A 22,500-nucleotide genomic window follows, 5' to 3' on the forward strand; every position below is an offset into this window, starting at 1 on the left:
CATACATATATATACATATATATATACATATATATATACATGAATATATATACATATATATACATGAATATATATACATATATATGCATATATATACATATATATGCATATATATACATATATACGCATATATATACATATATATGCATATATATACATATATATGCATATATATACATATATATGCATATATATACACATATATACATATATATACACATATATATACACATATATATACATATATATACATATATATACATATATATATGTATACATGTATATACATATATATGTGTATACATATATATACATATATATATATATATATAGATACATATATATACATATATGTATATATACATATATGTATATATACATATATATACATATATATACATATATGTATGTATACATATATGTATATATATATACGTATATATACATATATATATATACATATATGCATACATATATACATACGTATATATACACATATGTATATATACATATTCCGTTTTCAAAATATTCGTCTGCTTAACTATTTTATTTTTACATGGTTATCACCACTTATGAAGGCCCGGAAGCCACTCAGGGATAAGGGTTATTGCAAGTACAGTACGTTAGTGTGGAGATTTAATGAAGTGTTTATTTAAGAGGGCGGTTCATTAGGAATTTGTTAACGTTTGACGTGAAGACATCCAAGTTGTAGTCAGGTTGGAAGCAGGCAGACGGAACAGAGTTCCATAGGCGTACAGTTCTAAGAAAGAAGCTTTGTTCATGGAATCCACGTGTTGATTTAGGCTCAGATAAAGAGTGAGGGAAATTTTTCATAGTGGATTCAGCTAGACGGGTGTTTCTCGTGAAAGATTGGCAAGGGGGACCAGAGATTGGAGCTCAGACGAGCACCTGCCATGGAAATAACGATAAAACAAGGAAAGGCTCGCAACGTGTCTTCTGTGGGAGAGAGGTTGCAGGGTAGAGAAAAGGGCATCCCCCACTAAACCACGAAGTCTATTTTTTACTCTGTCAAGCAGGATAGGCTGTTTTTAGCAGCTCCTTCCCAGATATGGAAGCAGTATTCCATCCTTGGACTGCAGTATTCCATTCATGTTTTTTTAAAGTATGCACAAGGTAAACAACGTGTTTTCCTTACAAATAAATATAATTTAACCCCGTTTAATTAAAATAAATAGATTTAAATATTGATTCGAACGATTTTTTTTCAGGCCATACTTACAAAATATTTTCTCTTCAATGAGGGAAAGTAGAAAGTAGGTGCTTTTAGTAGGGGCTCCTTAATTTTAATTTGTTTTTGCAGTAATGTTCTGGAGGCTTCCTGAGTTTTATTTTTTTAATCATTCCTTAAAAATTTTTTTTTTAAAGACAATAAAGACAATATAATCTAAAAAATTACTTTATTTTCAACATTTTACATTTTACCCTTTAAGGGTTAACGGGTAGACTAGTATATATATACATATATATATAATCCAAAAAAAAAAAATAAAACTGATTGAAATTTGTTTTTTGAGTATTCAGTCGAACAACAAATTTGATTGTAAATTTCAGCTTATAGTTTTAATTTTTTTTTCTCTAATAAGCTCTACTCTCTTTTGCGTGTGTATTGAGCTTTTTTTATTTGGTTAGAATTAAAATATCCATATATATATATATATAGGACTCTGATTTATGAAAGTATGATACGTTGTGAAAAGGAAGGGTTGTAAAGGGATAGCTTCGAATTTGGGGGTATCAAAACCAAAGCAAAATATGATGAAAGTATAAATAAAATAGATAAAACCCATGATTTATTATACCTTATCTGTTTACACTGAAACACTTATCACAATATTCTGTGGATCTAAATTAAAAAACCTTGTTAAAATTTGTGACATATTTCCATTCTATGGAGGTCAGGTGCGAACGAACACCCCATAATTTTATTATACCATATAGTCAACCATATAGGAGCCTATTCGTGACCAGACACACACATTCAGCTTTAAATTATGTATATATATATATATATATATATATATATATATATATATATATATATATATATATATACGAGAAAAATTAAAACTGTAAGTAGAATTTTACAATGAATTTTATTGTTTGACTGGTTATGACATTAAATGAAACCGCAATTTATATAAATTGCATAGATGTACATGTACTTTGAGCCATAATTTTGAAAATTTTCCAACCGGACTAATTATATTCAATTGGATTTAAATTTGGATTTGATTCTTTCTAAAGAATTATTTCTGCCTTTCGGATTACCATAGAAGGAATATTCATGCAATTTTATGCCGGTTTGTTTTATTAATTTTTTACATTGACTACATTGTTTCACTCAAATACAATTTACTGATAAGAAGAATAGCAAGAATAAGATTCTTTTAAACTGCGCGGAATAAGGACTTTGTAAATTGTTTTTATATTAGTTTTTTATATTTAAAATTTTTTTTTAATTCAATTTTCACCCCAAACAAGGCACAGTGCCACTTTGAAGCAGGCGGCTACTATCAGGGACTTAATTTGCAGAGGCATTATTAAGGGAGCTGAGTAGAAAGATGTTTGTTCACATTACACTTGAACTTCTGCATATCAGTACAGTTGGGAAAGCAGAATCTCGGTAGGGAGTTCTAAAGACCTGCAATTCTGGGGAAGAAACTATTGGAGTAAAAGGCTTTCTTGCACCTAGGGATCTATTTTTTCATTTTTTTATTTCGCAATTTATAACTACAATAAATTGCAGTTTCACTTAATGCCTTAACTAGCAAATTCTAGCATTCCCACAAATAAAATTCACTGATTTCTTTATGTCCTCTGATGAGAAGTATAATAAGAATAGCATTCTTTGAAACTCCGCGGAATAAGGATTTTGTAATTTTTTTTTGGAGTATTCAGTCGAACAATAAATTTTGATTGTAAAGTTCAACTTACAGTTTTAATTTTCTTTCTCTTATAATAAGCTCTACTCTCTATTGTGTATTGAGCTTTTTTATTTGGTTGGATGAAAATCTAACACAGAGTTGTTGATCTTTATTACATCGTCGTATAGATGTAAAGACAGACATACAGACAGACCTGTCATTGCTCGGATTATCTTTGTGGGGGTGGAGTGGAGGGCAACTGCCCATTATTCTATTAGAATTTTACCCTATTTTAATCGTCTACACGCTCCCCTTTAACTTCAACAACCCCAAATTACAGAACTTCAATAACATCATATTTTTCTTCTTTTCCCTTCATCCGTTACGTTTTATTTTTATCTTCCTTCTATTTTGTTACATTTAGATCATAATGTATCGTAAGCTAGATGTTACATTTCTCTACGCCTGTAACCTAGCTCCTTTCCCCTCTTCCGATGAGAAGCATTAGACTTCGAAATGACTAGGTATAAAGAGATATAGAATAACTCCTCATTCTATATGATTTTTCGCCTTATTGAACTGACAAATAAATTCGTATATACCTATATTTACTTTATCTTGGCTTAAATTTTATTTGATATTAGGCCCCACCCTCATATGTTGAGCTTTATGCATGCCGATAAGATTCATTTGATTATATATATCAGCCGTATAGCACAATGGTGAGAAGGCTTGACTGTCACTTATGCGGTCCAGTCTCGATCCAGGCTTGAGGCAGTTGCCTGTCTAGCCGCACTGATGAGCTGTGTAACAGCGAAACAGTACTGTATGTAGATGACTATAGGTATATATATATATATATATATATGTGTGCATGTGTATATATATGTGTGTGTGTGCGACATGTATAGGTATATGAGTTTTTACATAGTTGTATAGATATAATAGATTGCGCTTGTATGCATGTATTTTAGCACGTGTACACACACACACACACACACACACATATATATTTATATATATATATATATATATATATATATATATACTAGCGAGAGGGAGCGAGGTCCGGGCTTTGATCGGTCGTAAAATATGCTTAAATATGACATTTTAATTTGTCCAGATTTCGTACATATCATTATAAAGTCGTGATTTCAAAAGTAAAAAAAAAAAATGATTTGGTGCCATCAGCTAGAATCGAAACCGAAAGCAAAACTGTAGCATTCAAAGCTCGTGACGTTACCACTGTACAAACGTGACATATGAACTGATGAAAAATAAACTAAGATGAATGTACAAAATGTATAACGATTTTTGCAATCTTTGCCTCCATAAAACTTATATTAACCGGCTAAAGTCCCATAAAAAAAATCCAATCATTTGAGACACCTCGCGCCGCTTTGCGACTTTCAGTTTCGGAAGAGATAGCTTTTGAAAATATGGAAACAGACAGGCAGATATATAGCCTTTTAAATTAGGTTAGTGCAAAAATAATGTCATTTTTGATGTTTAACTATATATATATATATACACACACACACACACACACACACACATATATCTTTGAAAGTTTGTTTTTGAAATGTCGTTACTTTCAATGTTTACCGTTTTCGTTTAACTGGTCTAGATTGTTATTTTAAAACCGTGCACCGTTAATTTTGATTTAAGCTCAATGTGTCTATTTAATAGGGGCAGAGCATATATAGTGATAATTTTTGTTGAAAATTCAAAGACTCACATTTTCTTTTTTATAACCTTCGTTTATTTCCTGGATTTTTTTCCATTACAGCTGTTTCATTGATGAGTTGGCAATTTTACGGTTTATGTTTCCATAAAAATATCCTGTCCCCACCAACTTCTTCAGATGTTTATCCATTAGATTTTTACAACAAAAGGTATATATATATATATATATATATATATATATATATATATATATATATATATATATATATATATAAACGACATTATTTTTGCACCAACCTAATATATATTAGACTTTGCGGGCGGGAGGGGGGTAGCATCCTGCTTTACCAATCGTAAAATACGCTTAAATATAATATTTATATAATACTAGCATTTAAGCCCGGCGTTGCCCGAGTGTTTGGAGGTGTATGCTAAGCAAAAAAAAAAAAAATAAAATAAAAATAGATAATAAAAAATAAAACAAAAACGGTCAATTTTTTTAAATTTGACCCCTATTATGGCTCCTTAAAAATTATTGTTTTGGGTTCAAATCGAGTTATTTAGTTAGATCCATGTCAAAGGAACCTATATCTAAAATTACAAGTGTTTAGACCCAAAATTTTCGGAGGAGTTTGGTAGAATAACTTCAAATTGAGGAGGTAAAAGTATGTCCGAAAAATGGAAAATTGTTATTTAAATGTAACTTTAAGACATTAATGCAACACACATACAACAGGAACACAATGAACTAGTTAATATTTAGTAGCACAGCCCTTCTGCAATTTGACAGCATGCAATCTTTTGGGAATTCTTTGAATTAGACTGCAGCAATACTCAGGAGAAAGGGCATCCCATTTTTAAACATCTTTTGTTTAAAGTCCTTCCAAATTTAGAATTTTATCATTGCGTAGCTTTTGCTTGATGTAATGCCATACGTTTTCGATAGGATTGAGGTCTGGAGATTGTGCAGACACATCCAAACATAGAATTTCATGCTCTTCCAGGAACCTCTTGACATTGTCAGCTGTGTGAATGGGAGCATTATCCTGCATGAAGATGGGATTTTCATCCAAATTCCGACCAAAGTAGGGTAGAAAATGCTCAGTCAACATATTAATGTACTTGGTCGAATTAATTCGATCTTGCAAGCGAACTATAGGCTCTGGACCATTGGTACTAATAATGCCCCACCCCAAAACTTATCTTCCACCACCTTGCAGCATTGAAACTGAGCACCTAGGATTAAATTCTTTGTCTTTCCCTCCTCGGACGTACTGCCTACTATCACTGCCTTGCCTATTGAACTTTTTTTCGTCCCTAAAAAGCACTTTTGACCAATATAAAAGTCATGATCTTCATTGCATTTGACGAAGTCCAGATGGCGCCTTCTGTTCTTTACAGAAATCATGTCCTTGCGTCTTGCACCATATTCTCGCAAATTAAATTCCTTTAATCTGTTTTTGATAATAGAGGGAGAGAGCACTTTTTAACAAGATTGCTCTGTTGTTGGATTTGAGAAGCCGTTTCAAATCTGTTTCTTAGGCTACGGATCTTCCCTGTTAGAAGTAACTTTAGTACAAGTAGATTTAGGGGCATCACAAACACTGCATGTGTTTCGGTGTTTTTGCAGTCTTTCGTACCGTTTTCTCATCACATTTAAATCTGCGGCCGATTTCTAGATTGGATAAACCAGAAAGGTCGAGATTAATGAGCTCCTGATGATCACTAAGAGAAAGTCGTGGCATCTGGACTAAATGTTACGTTGTATAACCTGGAACAACAACAATTACGATTAGAAATGCTTTGTTGCTTGTTGGTGGATATTTTAAACCGATTTAGGGGCGATAATTTAAGCTGGTTTTAAGCTAATTTGTTGCTGCGGACTTTCTTTTAGCCTCCTTAATTTGAAATTTTTTTAAAAAATTGACGTGAACACTAGAATATTTCAATTAAAAGTCGAATATGCATATATATATGCCGCATCTATTATATATATATATATATATATATATATATATATATATATATATATATATATATATATATATATATCTGTAGAAATATATTTTCTTATAATATATACCAATCCTTATTTAAGAAGCTCAATGTAATTACAGAGCAATATAGCGAATAATAAAAAGTTAAATTAAAAATTTCATGATGTTGATCATCTTATAATTTATTCCCTCAATTCAATTGACTTATACAATTCTTGACAGTATCTGTTTCGTAGAGCAAAATCACTTAATTATTATATCAATCAGTGAATCTATTATGCCCTTAACTCATCAGAAGAAATAGCAACAATCAATCCGTCAAAAGGAATTGAAGTGTGATTTGACATGATCAAAATCCGAAAATTGGGAGAGAGACTGTAAGGAACTTTTTATTTTTCTATTACGCCATATTGAAGAAAAATTCAATATGATTCACTGATTGATATAATAATTAAGTGATTGATTTTGCGCTACGAAACAGATACTGTCAAGAATTGTATAAGTCAACTGAATTGAAGGAATAAATTATAAGATGGTCAACATCATGAATTTTGGAATATAACTTGTCATTTATTCTATATATATCTATTATATATATATATATATGAATATATATATACACACACACACATATATATATATATATACACATATGATGATTGCAACGTCTTGTCAGACGAGTGCCACTCCCTCAGACATTTAAAATCCATGAACCCAAATGCCTGAGGGAGTATCTATAAAAATATGATGTTACAGAGTCTTAGCTTTGTACGACAGCTAAGTCTCTCTCTCGGTTCAAAATGTTGAGATCCAGCAACAAGCAAGAGCAAGATAGCCAGCAACAAATTAAACTGCAGACCAGCTTAATGCGGGTAATGGTCTTCCGCTTTATGGTTTTTTAAATCAGAGATTTGCTTCTCCTAGAAAGGTTGCCTTCACCACGGCTTACGGGAGCCCTCTCCACACACACACACACACACACACACACACACACACACACACACACACACGCACACACACACACACACACACACACACACACAAATATACACGGTGCTAGTTGGCCGTTGACCCAGAAAAAGAGTTCATTCGCCCTTTGAACTTTTACATACATATGCACACACACATACGCACACATATATATATAATAGATACGGCATATCTATGTATGCCAGAAATGAATGGGGCGACATAAATGTGCTTTTTTACGTGGGTTTTAGCATCTGTACGTCGATATATATTCTTTTGTGTGTGGCGAGCGTCGATGTGTTCGTGTGTTCGCTCTGTGGTCTGTGCGTGTATTTCTGTAAGCACTCGTAATTTTATTTCAAGGCATAAAATCCTAGGAGAGTGAAAGAAGTCGAAACTCGAAAAGAATGTAGAATGTTTTGACACCTTTCCTTCTCCCGGATGCAATTTAAACTGTGTGTCAGCGTTTGTACAGAAGCTGCTACTGATTGTAAAGTTTCATGGTCGTAAATCTCTGATTTAGACACTTTTAGGCGTGTTATTTTCATTACATAAGGCGTGTTATTTTCATTACATACGGCGTCTTATTTAAATTATATAAGGCGTGTTATTTTCGCTTTTAGGCGTGATATTTTCATTATATTTGGCGTGATATTTTCATCATATGAGGCCTGTTATATTCATTATATTAGGCGTGTTATGTTCATTATATTAGGTGTGTTATTTTCATTATATAAGGCGTGTTCTTTTCATTATATAAGGCGGGTTATTTTCATTATATAAGGCGTGTTATTTTCGCTTTTAGGCGTGATATTTTCATTATATTAGGCGTGATATTTTCATTATATTAGGCGTGATATTTTCATTATATTTGGCGTGATATTTTCATCATATGAGGCGAGTTATTTTCATTATATTAGGCGTGTTATTTTCATTATATAAGGCGTGTTATTTTCACTATATTAGGTGTGTTATTTTCATTATATAAGGCGTGTTATTTTCATTATATAAGGCGAGTTATTGTCATTATATAAGGCGAGTTATTTTCATTATATTAGGCGAGTTATTTTCATTATAGTAGGTGTTATTTTCATTACATAAGGCGAGTTATTTTCATTCTATTAGGCGGGGTTATTTTCATTACATAAGGCGTGTTATTTTCATTATGAAAGGCGTGTTATTTTCATTATATAAGGCGTGTTATCTTCATTATATAAGGCGTGTTATCTTCATTATATAAGGCGTGTTATCTTAATTATATAAGGCGTGTCATATTCATTATGAAAGGCGTGTTATTTTCACGATATTGGGTGTGGTATGTTAATTATATAAGGCGTGTTATGTTCATTATATAAGGCAAGTTATGTTCATTATATAAGGCGTGTTATTTTCATTAAATAAGGTGTGTTATTTTGATTATATTATTCGTGTTATTTTTATTATATAAGTCGTATTATTTTCATTATATTAGTCGTGTTATTTTCTTCATAAAAGGGGAGTTATTTTCATTATATTAGGCGTGTTATTTTCATTATATTAGTCGTGTTATTTTCATTATATAAGGCGTGTTATTTTCATTATATAAGGCGTGTTATTTTCATTATATAATGTGGGTTATTTTCATTATATAATGTGGGTTATTTTCATTATATAATGTGAGTTATTTTCATTATATAAGGCGTGTTATCTTCGCTTTTAGGTGTTATTTTCATTATAATAGGTCTGTTATTTTCGCTTTTAGGCGTGTAATTTTCATTATATAAGCGTGTGCTTTTCATTATATAAGGCGTATTATTTTCGCTTTTAGGCGTGATATTTTCATTATATTAGGCGTGTTATTTTAATTATATAAGGCGTGTTATGTTCATTATATAAGTCGTATTATTTCCATTATATTAGGCGTGTTATTTTCGCTTTTAGAGTGGTTTTTTATTATATTAGGCGTTTTATTTTCATAATATTAGGCGTGTAATTTTCATTATATGGGGTGTGTTATTTTCATTATATAAGGCGAGTTATTTTCATTATATTGTAATGTTATGACCCTTTAGGCTGTGATCATGGCGTAGTGTCTGTTAACTGGTCAAGGGTAAAAACATTATTATTATTGTTATTGTATTCTTATTAATTGATTTGAGTGATGAATGGTCGCTGGATCAGTTATTATGATTAGAAGAATTAACAATTAAATTGCGGAAGAAATGATTGACGTGTGAATAGCAAAAGGAATGTGAAAATAGAAAATATATGTAAACATTATTTTGGGGTTTTGAATAAACAAATAACTAACTGTGGGTTAGGTTGGTCTGAGACACGTAATTAGGTGACGTAAGAGAACACGTGATGTAGTTAGTTTTGGAGAGATTCAGAGAGTTGAGAATTGACCATCAAAGCGGACAGACATCTAGACAGGGGTGGACAGACAGCTAGGGAGCGAGCTGTAAGAATAGAAAATGTAGACAAACTGCAGATCCTGTGAAAACCATTTGAGACAACTGTAATAAATTTATATTATAAAGATATAGAGTTGTTTTATGGTTTCCACAAATAAGAACAGGTGTCTCAATTGGATGATGCTGATCGTTTCATGTTCGTCACGGAGTAACGGGAAGATAGAAGAACTCTTCAAGCAAAAAAGGTATGAAGCATATATTATTCTTCTTACATATGAACTGTAAAATATCCCATGTGATAAGTCTCATACAACATGATTCAGTTTACACGTCAATATCATGTCCTCCTAGCTAAACAGCATACATACGATTTATACGTTTATTATCTGTTTGTTAAAAGAACAATATCTTACATCCACTAGATAACACATCACACATTTAAATATATCATCTCCTCCAATATAAACCAATATACAACAATATAAGGCGTGTTATTTTCATTGTATAAGGCGTGTTTTTTCATTATATAAGTCGTGTTATTTTCATTACATAAGGCGTGTTATTTTCACTATATCAGGCGTTTTATATCCATTATACAATATACAACAATATAAGGCGTGTTATTTTCATTATATAAGTCGTGTTATTTTCATTATATTAGTAGTGTTATTTTCAATTGATAAGTCGTGTTATTTTCATCATAAAAGGCGAGTTATTTTTATTATATAAGGCGTGTTATTTTCATTATATTAGGAGTGTAATTTTCATTATATTAGTAGTGTTATTTTCATTATATAAGGCGTGTTATTTTCATTATATAAGTCGTGTTATTTTCATTATATAAGTCGTGTTATTTTGATCATAAAAGGCGAGTTATTTTCATTATATTAGGCGTGTTTTCATTATATAAGTCGTGTTATTTTCATTATAAAAGGCGTGTTATTTTCATTATATAAGTCGTGAAATTTTCATCTTAAAGGCGAGTTATTTTCATTATATTAGGCATTATTTCCATCATATAATGCGTGTTATTTTCATACTATAATGCATGTTATTTTCATTATATAAGACGAGTTATTTTCATTATATAATGTGGGGTATTTTTATTATATAAGGCGAGTTATTTTCACTATATAAAGCGGTTTATTTTCATTATATAAGGCGTGTGATTTTCATTATATAAGGCGGGTTATTTTTAGTATATAAAGCGCGTTATTTTCATTATATTAGGCGTGTTATTTTCGCTTTCAGGCGTCTTTTTTTCATTATATTAGACGTGTTATTTTCGTTTTTAGGCGTGTGATTTTCATTATATAAGACGTGTGATTTTCATTATATAAGGCGTGTTATTTTCATTATATAAGACGTATTATTTTCATTATATTAGGCGTGTTACGTTCGCTTTAAGGGTGTTTTTTCTTTCATTATATTAGGCGTGTTATTGCCATAATATAAGACGTGTAATTTTCATTATATAAGGTGAGTTATTTTCATTATATAAGGCGTGTTATTTTCACTATATAAGGCGTGTTATTTTAATTTTATTAGTCATGTTATTGTCATTATATAAGGCGTGTTATTTTTATTATATTAGGCGTGTTATTTTCATCATATGAGGCGAATTATTTTCATTATATACGTCGAGTTATTTTCATTATATTAGGCATATTATTTTCATTATATTAGACGTGTTATTTTAATTATATCAGGCCTGTTATTTTCATTATATTAGGGGTGTAATTTTCATTATATTACGCGCGTTATTTTCATTATATTACGCGTGTAATTTTCATTATATAAGTCGTGTTATTTTTATCATAAACGGCGAGTTATTATCATTATATCAGGCGTGTTATTTTCATTATATAAGGCGTGTTGTTTTCATTAAATTAGTCGTGTTATTTTCATGATATAAGGCGTATTATTTTCATTATATAAACCCTGTTATTTTCATCATATAAGGCGTGTTATTTTCATTATATGAGTCGTGTTATTTGCATTATATGAGTCGTGTTATTTTCATTATATTAGGCGTGTCATTTTAATTATATAAGGCGTGTCATTTTAATTATATAAGGCGTGTTTTTTTTCATTATATTAGGCGTGAAATTTCATTATATAAAGCAGTTTTTTGCATTATAAAAGGCGTGTTACTTTCATTATATTAGGCATGTTATTTTAATTACTTAAGGCGTTTAATTTGTATTACATAAGGCGTGTTATTTTATTTATATTAGGCGTGTTATTTTTTCTTTTAGGCGTGTTATTTTTTCTTTTAGGCGTGTTATTTTCATTGTATTACGTGTGTTCTTTTTATCATATTAGGCGTGTTAATTTCGCTGGCGTGTCATTTTCATTATATATGGCGTGTTATTTTCATTATATAGCGCGTGTTATTTTCATTATAGGAGACGTGTTATTTTCATTATATAAGGCGTGTTATTTTCATTATATAAGGCGTGTTATATTCATTATATAGAACGTGTTATTTTCATTATATTAGGCGTGTAACGTTCATTATAAGAGGCGTGTTATTTTAGCTTGTAGGCGTGTTATTTTCATTATATTAGGCGTGTTCTTTTAATTATATTAGGCGTGTTATTTTCGTTTTTAGGCGTGTTATTTTCATTATATTAGGCGTGTAATTTCCATTATATTAGGCGTGTTATTATTATTATATTAGGCATGTTGTTTTTATTATATTATTCGTGTTATTTTAATTATTTTAGTTGTGTTATTTTCATTACATAAAGCGTGTTATTTTCATTATATAAAGCGTGTTATTTTTATTATATAAAGCGTGTTATTTTCATTATATAAAGCGTGTTATTTTCATTATTTAAGGCGTGTTATTTTCAGTATATGAGGCGTGTGATTTTCATTATATAAGGCGTGTAATTTTCATTATATTAGGCGTTTTATTTTTGCGTTTAGGCTTGCTATTGTCATTAGATTAGGCATGTTATTCTCATTATATAAGGCGTGTTATTTTCATTATACTAGGCGTGTGATGTTCATTGTATTAGGCGTGTTATTTTCATTGCACTAGACGTATAAATTTTCGCTTTTAGGCGTGTTATTTTCATTGTATTAGGCGATTGATTTTCGCTTTTAGGCGTGTTATTTTCATTGTATTAGGCGATTGATTTTCGCTTTTAGGCGTGTTATTTTCATTGTATTAGGCGATTGATTTTCGCTTTTAGGCGTGTTTTTTGTATTATAAACTTTTGCCCCGATAAGTTAGAATGAGTATTGAAACGTAATTTTTCCATGTAGGCTATTTTTAATGTTTACATATTATCTACTTATAAAGCTCTATCTTGTATTGAGCACTTCTTAACATATATTGTTAATTTTTGGATCATATTATTTGAACTTGTTTTAGTAACATATATTTTCCACAGTATCCTTAACTTATTACACAGGATGGTCCACTTAAAAATAGACTTATCTATCTGATCTTTCTCTTACCGACCAACTGACACCACACGACAAAATGCAATTCTTTTTCCAACAAGATGGCGCTACATGCCACACGTCTCACAGATCACTGACACGAGTTCATGACATGTTTACGGAAGAGAGAACAATAAGCAAAGGATTATGGCCACCACGTTCCCCGGACTTGTAATCTTGTGATTTTTATCTTTAGGGGATTTTAAAACAAAAAGTTTATGCAAATAATCCTCACAATCTAGACCAACTAAAGGAGAACATTACTAAATGCTACCAGGAGAATCAGCGGAGAAGATTTACATGCAGTTTCTGCAAACGCTGTTAAACAGGCTCAGAAATGCATGGATGTCAAAGGAGGATTGCTTCCAGTATCTTTTATAAAACTACAAACAATAAATGAATGTCCTTCCTCTCTACTACATTTGTCTGGGTTGCTTTTAAGTGGGCCACCTTATACAAAATGTATCTAAATCGAAATCCATCTATATATCTATAAAAGTGAACGGGTCTGTGTATCTGTGTGTCTGTGTGTCTGTGTGTCTGTGTACATTTCCCTAGGCAATAGCTTTGTCAATTTTCAGTCTACATACTCGGAATTCGATATAAAGGGTACTGAGATTTGGGAAAATCTTTGTGATCCGTTTTCAGCCAGAAATTTCGCTGTTAAGAGGTCAAAGTTTAACGATTTGATCTTTGAGAACTCTACCAAACTCCTCCGACAATTTTGAGTCTACGTACTTGAAAGTTTAGATATAGGTGCCTTGGACATGGATCTAACTTAATAACTTGATTTGAGCCCAAAACAATAAAGGTTAAGGAGTCATAACAGGGGTCAAATTAAAAAAAATTTTTTTTTTGCTCAGCATACATATCCAAACACCCGGGCAACGCCGGGCACCTATGCTAGTATATCTATAAAAGTGAAAGTGTCTGTCCGTCTGTGTACATATCCCTATGCAATAACTCTGTCAATTTTCAGTCTACAGACTCGAAATTTACTATACAGAGTATGAAAAATTGGGAAAATCTTTGTAATCCGTTTCGCACAGAAATTTGGCTGTTAAGGGGTCACAGTTCCACGATTTGATCTTTGAGAACTCTACCAAACTACTCTGCCAATTTTGGGTCGAAAATCTTGAAATTGTAGATATAGGTTCCTCGGACATGGATCTAACTTAATAGCTTGATTTGAGCTCAAAACAATAAATGTTAAGGGGTCATAATAGGGATCAAATTTTAAAATAATTGACCTCTGCGGTCTCTACCAAATCACTCAGACAATTTCTGGTCTAAACATTTGAAATTTTATATAAAGGGTATTCAGAGATAGGGCAAGCTTTTTAATCGGTTTGGGTCGAAAATTTGAGTTACCAATATATAAATGTATGTATGTTTGCATGTCTGCCTAAAACTCTTGACAGAGGCGACGGATTTACTCAGGATTAATATCGTTTTGAAGCTCGACCCTTCAGACGACAAATACCTAACAATTGGCTAAAAGCATTAATTTCTTCCCCCTCGACTGGGAACTTTTCTACAGGGAGGGGTCGCTTTTTTCACCGATATTTTCGAAAGTCATCCCCTCTTTTCGATTGTCTAGCCTTAATTTAAACCTATGTCACTTCCGGTTTGGCGGTGGTCGTAACAGCAAAGACGTCACGTTTCCCCCCCCATTCTTTTCCTCCATCGCGTTACGGGTTCGAGCCTGCCTTCCTACTACCACTTTTTTTTTTTTTGCTCAACATACACCTTCAAACACCCGGGCAACGCCAGGCTGAAATGCAAGTAAGATATAAAATTAAAAACATTAAAATGTTACTAAAAAGTAGGAATTAGTATAAATGAAGGAGAAAGTAAAAAAATCTATTAATTTGTATATATTTCGTGTATTGATATTTCAAATAGTTTTTTTCTTTTTAGTCGCGTGCAAGCGACTCTATAATTCACTCCGTCGGTCGGTCTGTCCGTAACACTTTTGTGCTTGGCCTTTTTGGTTAAAATCAAAGCTCTGTTGTTAATAGATGCCGTTCTCAGCTTTTTAAGCTTTTCTTTGCCTTTTGGCAAAGATCAAAGTGGAGTATCTGTTCCGGCAGATGCTGCAAGCTATGACTAGCAAAGACCAGATGTGGGGGCAACCCCACATGCCTGACCTTTAACCAGCTCCCATTTCCCACCTCTAGGGAGCTGGTCCCCCCTTTCCCTTCCCCCTCCCTTCACTCCTCACATTAAAAATTGGCCTTGTGCCTAATTTGCTCGGTGGGGGAGCAAATAAATACCATCTGTTCCGGCAGATGCTGCACTTAAGATGGTTTGTACCAGTCAATGGAGGGGAAACCCTCTATACTGGGACAATTATTATTTTTGGTAACCAGAGTGACCCCTTTTAGGGGAGCTGGTTTTTACCTCACATTAAAAACGGCCTTGTGCCTAATTTGCTCTGTGGGGGAGCAAATAAATACCATCTGTTCCGGCAGATACTGCAAGCAAAGACCATATGTGGGGGCAACCCCACATATAAGACCTTGGTCAATGTAGGGGCAACCCTTCATACCAATTGTCACTATCCAGCTCCCCTATTCCCCGGGGAGTTGGTCCCCATTTCCTCTTCACTCCTCACATTAAAAATCGGCCTTGTGCCTAATTTGCTCGGTGGGGGAGCAAATAAATACCATCTGTTCCGGCAGATACTGCAAGCAAAGACCATATGTGGGGGCAACCCCACATATAAGACCTTGGTCAATGTAGGGGCAACCCTTCATACCAATTGTCACTATCCAGCTCCCCTATTCCCCGGGGAGTTGGTCCCCATTTCCTCTTCACTCCTCACATTAAAAATCGGCCTTGTGCCTAATTTGCTCGGTGGGGGAGCAAATAAATACCATCTGTTCCGGCAGATACTGCAAGCAAAGACCATATGTGGGGGCAACCCCACATATAAGACCTTGGTCAATGTAGGGGCAACCCTTCATACCAATTGTCACTATCCAGCTCCCCTATTCCCCGGGGAGTTGGTCCCCATTTCCTCTTCACTCCTCACATTAAAAATCGGTCTTGTGCCTAATTTGCTCGGTGGGGGAGCAAATAAATACCATCTGTTCCGGCAGATACTGCAAGCAAAGACCATATGTGGGGGCAACCCCACATATAAGACCTTGGTCAATGTAGGGGCAACCCTTCATACCAATTGTCACTATCCAGCTCCCCTATTCCCCGGGGAGTTGGTCCCCATTTCGCCTTCACTCCTCACATTAAAAATCGGCCTTGTGCCTAATTTGCTCGGCGGGGGAACAAATAAATGCCCTTTTCTTGGCATTTTGGCCAAGATCAAAGTGTAGTATCTGTTCTTACTACATGTTGTACTTATGTTTTTAACTTTTTGATATAAAGTGGGGATCACTTTTCTGTATTAATTTATTGTAAAATGATCACCCACTTTATAACCAGTCAGTCTCAAAGCCATTCAAGTTATTCTCCAGAGTATTTTTTTTTTTGTTTTTGAAGGATTCCAGCTATTTTTTAAGCATTCAATTCATCCTTAAGTTCATTACAGTCATTCTAAGTCATTTACTTTTTATTTATTTAAGTCATTTCAGCCCATTTTCCGGTCATTTTAGTTTATCTTTAAGAATTTCATGTCAATCCTACATTCACGCATTCATTCATTACACGAGAGCATGCGACTAATGGCTATCGGCCTTGTTATGGAAAAAGAAAATATAACTTTGTTATATGTGGATCGTGGAATTGCATTCGTCCTCAAAAGATCTAGCTAATGTGCATATTCTTTTAAACATTTATTTTAATTAATTCCCTATTATATTTTTTGGTTTTCTTATGGAATTTAATTAACTATTACGTGTAATTATATTCATGCAGACATTCTACATGGTTTTTACTTGCATAATATTTGTGTAAAAAGCTTACAGTATACAAAAATCTCTTTCTATGTATATATTTATGTATGCGTATATATTTGTTAAAAAATGTTGCCTACCAAACTCCTCAGTTTTTGGTCTATGGACATAAAACTTAATATATGCGGTATTCAAACCCATGCAAAACTTTATATTTCGGTTTTAGCAGGGCAAAATCTTTAGGGGATTTTAAAGTTTATGCAAATAATCCTCACAATCTAGACCAACTAAAAGAGAACATTACTAACGTTATCAGGAGAATCACCAGAGAAGATCTACAGGCAGCACCTGCAAACATTAAACGTGCCCAGAAATGCATAGATGCCAATGGGGAGAACTTCCATCATCTTTTATAACACTACACGTAATTTAAGCAATAAAAGAATGTTCCTCCTCTCTACTACATTTTCTGGGCTACGTTTAAGTGGACCACCCTGTATTGTATTTATTTGCTTCCCCAACAAATTAGCAAATTAGGCACAAGGCCGTTTTTAATGTGGGGTAAAAAAAAAAACAGCTCCCTTAAAAGTAGGCAAAATGGGGGCACTCTGGTTACCAAAAATAATTGTCCCAGTATAGAGGGTTTCCCCTCCATTGACTGGGACAAATTACCTTAAGTGCAGTATCTGCAGAGCAGATACTACACTTTGATCCTGGCCCGAAGGCCAAGAACAACAGGGTGTTTATTTGCTCCCCCACCGAGTAAATTAGGCACAAAGCCGATTTTTAATGTGAGGAGTGAAGGGGAAATGGGGACCATGGCTAAAATTGACACTTTTGTGCTTATTAAAAAAAAAATTGATGCCTTGGATTTTTATACCACTTTCTAAAAAGTTGTAACTAACTGATTTCTATATAATTTTGTTTGTCTATACTTCGCGATAATTCAGGGGCACTTTTACGATTAATAAAAACACTCCATTTCTGGGACTATTTTACCATATTTGTCCGAAATTTTCTGTGTATGTCTATTTAGCAGTTTTGCATGGTGCTGAACTCAAATTTAAATATGTTAAGGCCTTGGAGACTTTTGGGGTTAAATGGGGGAAGGCAAATGATGGACTTAGTCATTTCTTTTTTTGCATGGTGCAAAACTCAAATTTACATACGTTAAGGCCTAAAACTGCATCGATTGTCATTTTCACCAGGATTTGAGTACCCTGGGGACTTTTGGGGCTAAATAGGAGGGGTGAGGAAAAATGCTGAACTTAGTCATTTTTTTTATGCCTCACTCACTGTGCACTCACGGGGGACCATGCATGCTTCACTTGTTCTCTTAAAAGCCCGGCTGTAAGGGGGGGGCTATTAAATAATATTATAATATAATTTTTTTAAATTTTTATCTACGTACATATGTTTAATTCATATTTGAAGAATTATTACTGTGGAAGATAACTGTTTTGCTGGTTTCATGGCTCGAACTCAGACACAAGTCACCTTTTAACTGGAACAAGCTGTGAGAACAGGAAAAGAGTCATGGATTTAGAGTTTTTGCATTGTTGGTTAATAAATATGGCGTCCATGAAAAAAAAACAACAAAAAAAAACCGGAAACTTATATTCCTAATTGAACCTACATATATAAATGCTCTGTTGATGTGAATTGTATTATTATTTTTTTTTTCCTAATGTTTTGAGACACGAATTCGGCCTTCTTTCTGATAATTTGCACTCGTAGAAAATCGTTAATATATAACTGTATGTTGGCTGTTTAAATGTTAATGAAACGGACCATGTAGAAATGGATCTTTTTAGAAATGAATAAAAATACAGTTACTACTTATGTCCCCATTCAGTCTCGAAAGATAAAGAGTACCCTTTGTAGGAGCAGCTGCGCGTATAATTGTGAGGTACAGGTTACACAATCCCTAACCACACCCCTCCTGAAACAGCACTGTTTGAGACCAGTCGCAAGGAGAAGTTCTGGACGACTGGAAACAATGCCGAGATAAGCGGAGAGCATATTCAGCACCTGGAAGTCCCAAATGGTTACCCATCTGCTACTGGCCAGGTTCAACGTTGCTTAACTTCAGTGAGTGATGCAGTGGGGACTGGTGTGTCAATGTGATTACTAACTTATTATAAGATATATACTAGCAGGCCGCCCGGCGTTGCTTGGTCGTAAAATACGCTTAAATACGAGCGTTTAATTTATGTAAATTTTGTATCTATGTACAAGGTGACACCCCCCCCCCAAAAAAAAACGGGCCTCAACTCTAATCAGGCACCGTTTCTTAGTGTTTTGTCCGAATGAAATGAGACTTTGGTCATAACTAGTTTATTATATGCAAAACATCACATCAAAACACAAGGGTCTTTGGGGTTTTTTCTCCGTTCTACAGCAAATGTTCTAGATGGCCTCCATTTAGCTTTTGTTTTTTGGGGGTCATCCTGTATTAATACGATAGCGTGTGTGTTATTTTCTGTGTCACGCTTACATCCGGGTCGTTTAATTGTTATGTTCTTCCATTTCTCATAATAAATAATTTTACCAAGAATTCTTCATAAATTTTAGTTTCGGTTTCGATTATGGCTGAAGGAACTAAAGTTATATAAGTTTGGGATTCTGTTTCGATTCAAGCTGATGAACCCACGTCATATAGATATATTTTTTAGCTTTGAAATCGCAACTTTATAATATATAAAAATCGATAGAACATTAACTCTATAATACTATATACAAAATCTGAAAAAATTAAAATATCATATTTAAGCGTATTTTATGACCTGGTTACACCATATATAACATATGTACCCAATATATAATACTAATTTCATGGATGAAAAACATATGACTTGCATGCCATCAGCTAGGATCGAAATCACAACATTAAGCGCTCCAGCATTATTCATTACCATTTGAGCTAACTGCAAATGGATAACAAAACTTTAAAAATTAGCAGACTTGAACGTATAAAAGTATATTTCTGCTAGCATAGAGCAGCACTTTAAGTCGACTTACACCTGCCAAGTTCCAATTTTCAACCTTGACCACTTTGCAGCTATTTTTGCCGGCTAAAATCGAATCAAATGTGTTTCACAGGTCTGAATCGCCTATATATCAAGTTTCAAATCTGCAGACCAAAAATTGACAGAGTAGTTTGGTAAAGACCGTTCCGCATTAAAAAACAGAAAGATCAGTTTTACATAAGTGTTTTATGCTAAACTTATCCCCCACTCTAAATTCTAAAGTATGCATTAAAAAAAAATAATTATTGCTCCATTCCGTAATATTTTTCAGGATGTTCACACGTAATCGCCTTAAAAAGTAGAATCTTTTTCTTTTAGGAGAGTTTTAATCTAGAATAATATCTACTTTTGTTTACATATTCCACGCTGTGTGTGTGTGTGTATATATATATATATATATATATATATATATATATATATATATATATATATATAGAGAGAGAGAGAGAGAGAGAGAGAGAGAGAGAGAGGATTAACCAAGAATTGGAAAAACCGAAACATTTATGGCATTGGAATCGTTTTCGGAATCTAAAACATTCCAGCGTAAATTCCAATGTCGAAAACGATTCTCTTAATTTTGTGTGTGTGTGTGTGTGTGTGTGTCTTGCTAGTACTATTGATAAATTTTATATGTATCAAGTATCAAATCTGTAGACCAAAAATTGATAGAGTAGTTTGGTAGAGACTATTCCGCACACATGCAGACAAAGTCACTTTATATATATATATATATATATATATATATATATATATATATATATATATATATATATATATATATATATATATATATATATATATATAATCATTCACCCCTTCATTTATACAAATATTGTTGGCTACACATATGCATTCATGTTTCAGCTTCATTCTACCTGTTAACGAGCATACTTTATAAGCATTGGAACTATATTGGATTAATATCAAGTGAACACCAACAGTACAAGTACTATATATATATATATATATATATATATATATATATATATATATACACTATAATAATAATATTAAATACGTACAGACACTAATGTTTTATCCTTTTGGGTTTTTATCTTTTCAGGAATCATCAGTGCAGAATGTCACGATTAAGACCAGTCGATAGATTCGAACCCGGCAACAGAAGCCATCTCTGCAAGAACGTAATCCGTTTGGCTACCATTAAACACGAGAAATATTGTTGAAATTTAAACATTTATTTTTTACATGCTTTTTAGCATCTGTCAGAGTGAACTAATCATTGTGTGATGATCTGCGCACACACACACACACACTCACATACACACACTCACTCACACACACACTCACACACACTCACATACACACACTCACATACACATACTCACACACACACTCATACATTCACACACATACATACACACACAAACACACATACACACACTCACATACACACTCACACACACACACTCATACACTCACACAAATACACACACACACACACACTCACACACACTCACACACACACTCTCACACACACAAACACACATACACACTCACATACACGCACTCACACACACACTTATACACACACACTCACACACACTCTCACACACACACACACTCACATACACGCACTCACACACACACACTCACACACACAAACACACATACACACTCACACACACACTCACACACACACACTCTCACACTCTCACACACACACACAAACACACATACACACACTCACATACACACTCACACACACACACATATATATATTTCTGTAGAAATATTCTTTATTCATTTAATCATTATTTCATGATCTGCCCATGCAAGCTAAACTGAAGCGTTCAACGATAAGTAACGAGTTTCTTAAAGGGGCTGACATAATTATTTACTATAATAATTATTAAATACCTACAGACACTAGTGTTTCATCCTTTTGGGAATCATCAGTGCAGAATGTCATGATTAACACCAGTCGATAGATTCGAACCCGGCAACAGAAGCCATCTCTGACTTCATTAACAAGGACCTAATCCGTTCGGCTACAGTTAATCGCGAAAAATGTTGAATTTTAAACATTTATTTTTTAAATGCTGTCGAATGTTTGTTATATATATATGTGTGTGTGTGTTTGTGTGTGTGTTTATGTGTGTGTGTATATATGTTTGTGTGTGTGTGCGTTTGTGTGCGTGTGTTTATGTGTGTGTGTTTGTGCGTGTGCGTTTGTGTGTGTTTATGTGTGTTTGTGTGTGTGTGTTTGTGTG

At 33.3% G+C, this 22,500-nt stretch overlaps 1 protein-coding gene and 1 pseudogene across 3 annotated transcripts in view; one reads left to right on the forward strand and one right to left on the reverse strand.

Moving 5' to 3' along the window:
• The window catches only part of LOC145263231 (N-acetylated-alpha-linked acidic dipeptidase 2-like), a 544,830-nt gene that overhangs the window by 279,115 nt on the left and 243,215 nt on the right, over positions 1 to 22,500 (reverse strand). The gene's annotated exons all lie outside the window — the stretch shown is intronic.
• Positions 16,685 to 16,820, forward strand: LOC145263432 (U2 spliceosomal RNA; annotated as a pseudogene).

This window comes from Euprymna scolopes, chromosome 38 (assembly GCF_053919585.1).
Source record: "Euprymna scolopes isolate OS-2025 chromosome 38, ASM5391958v1, whole genome shotgun sequence".
Lineage (NCBI taxonomy): Eukaryota > Metazoa > Mollusca > Cephalopoda > Sepiida > Sepiolidae > Euprymna > Euprymna scolopes.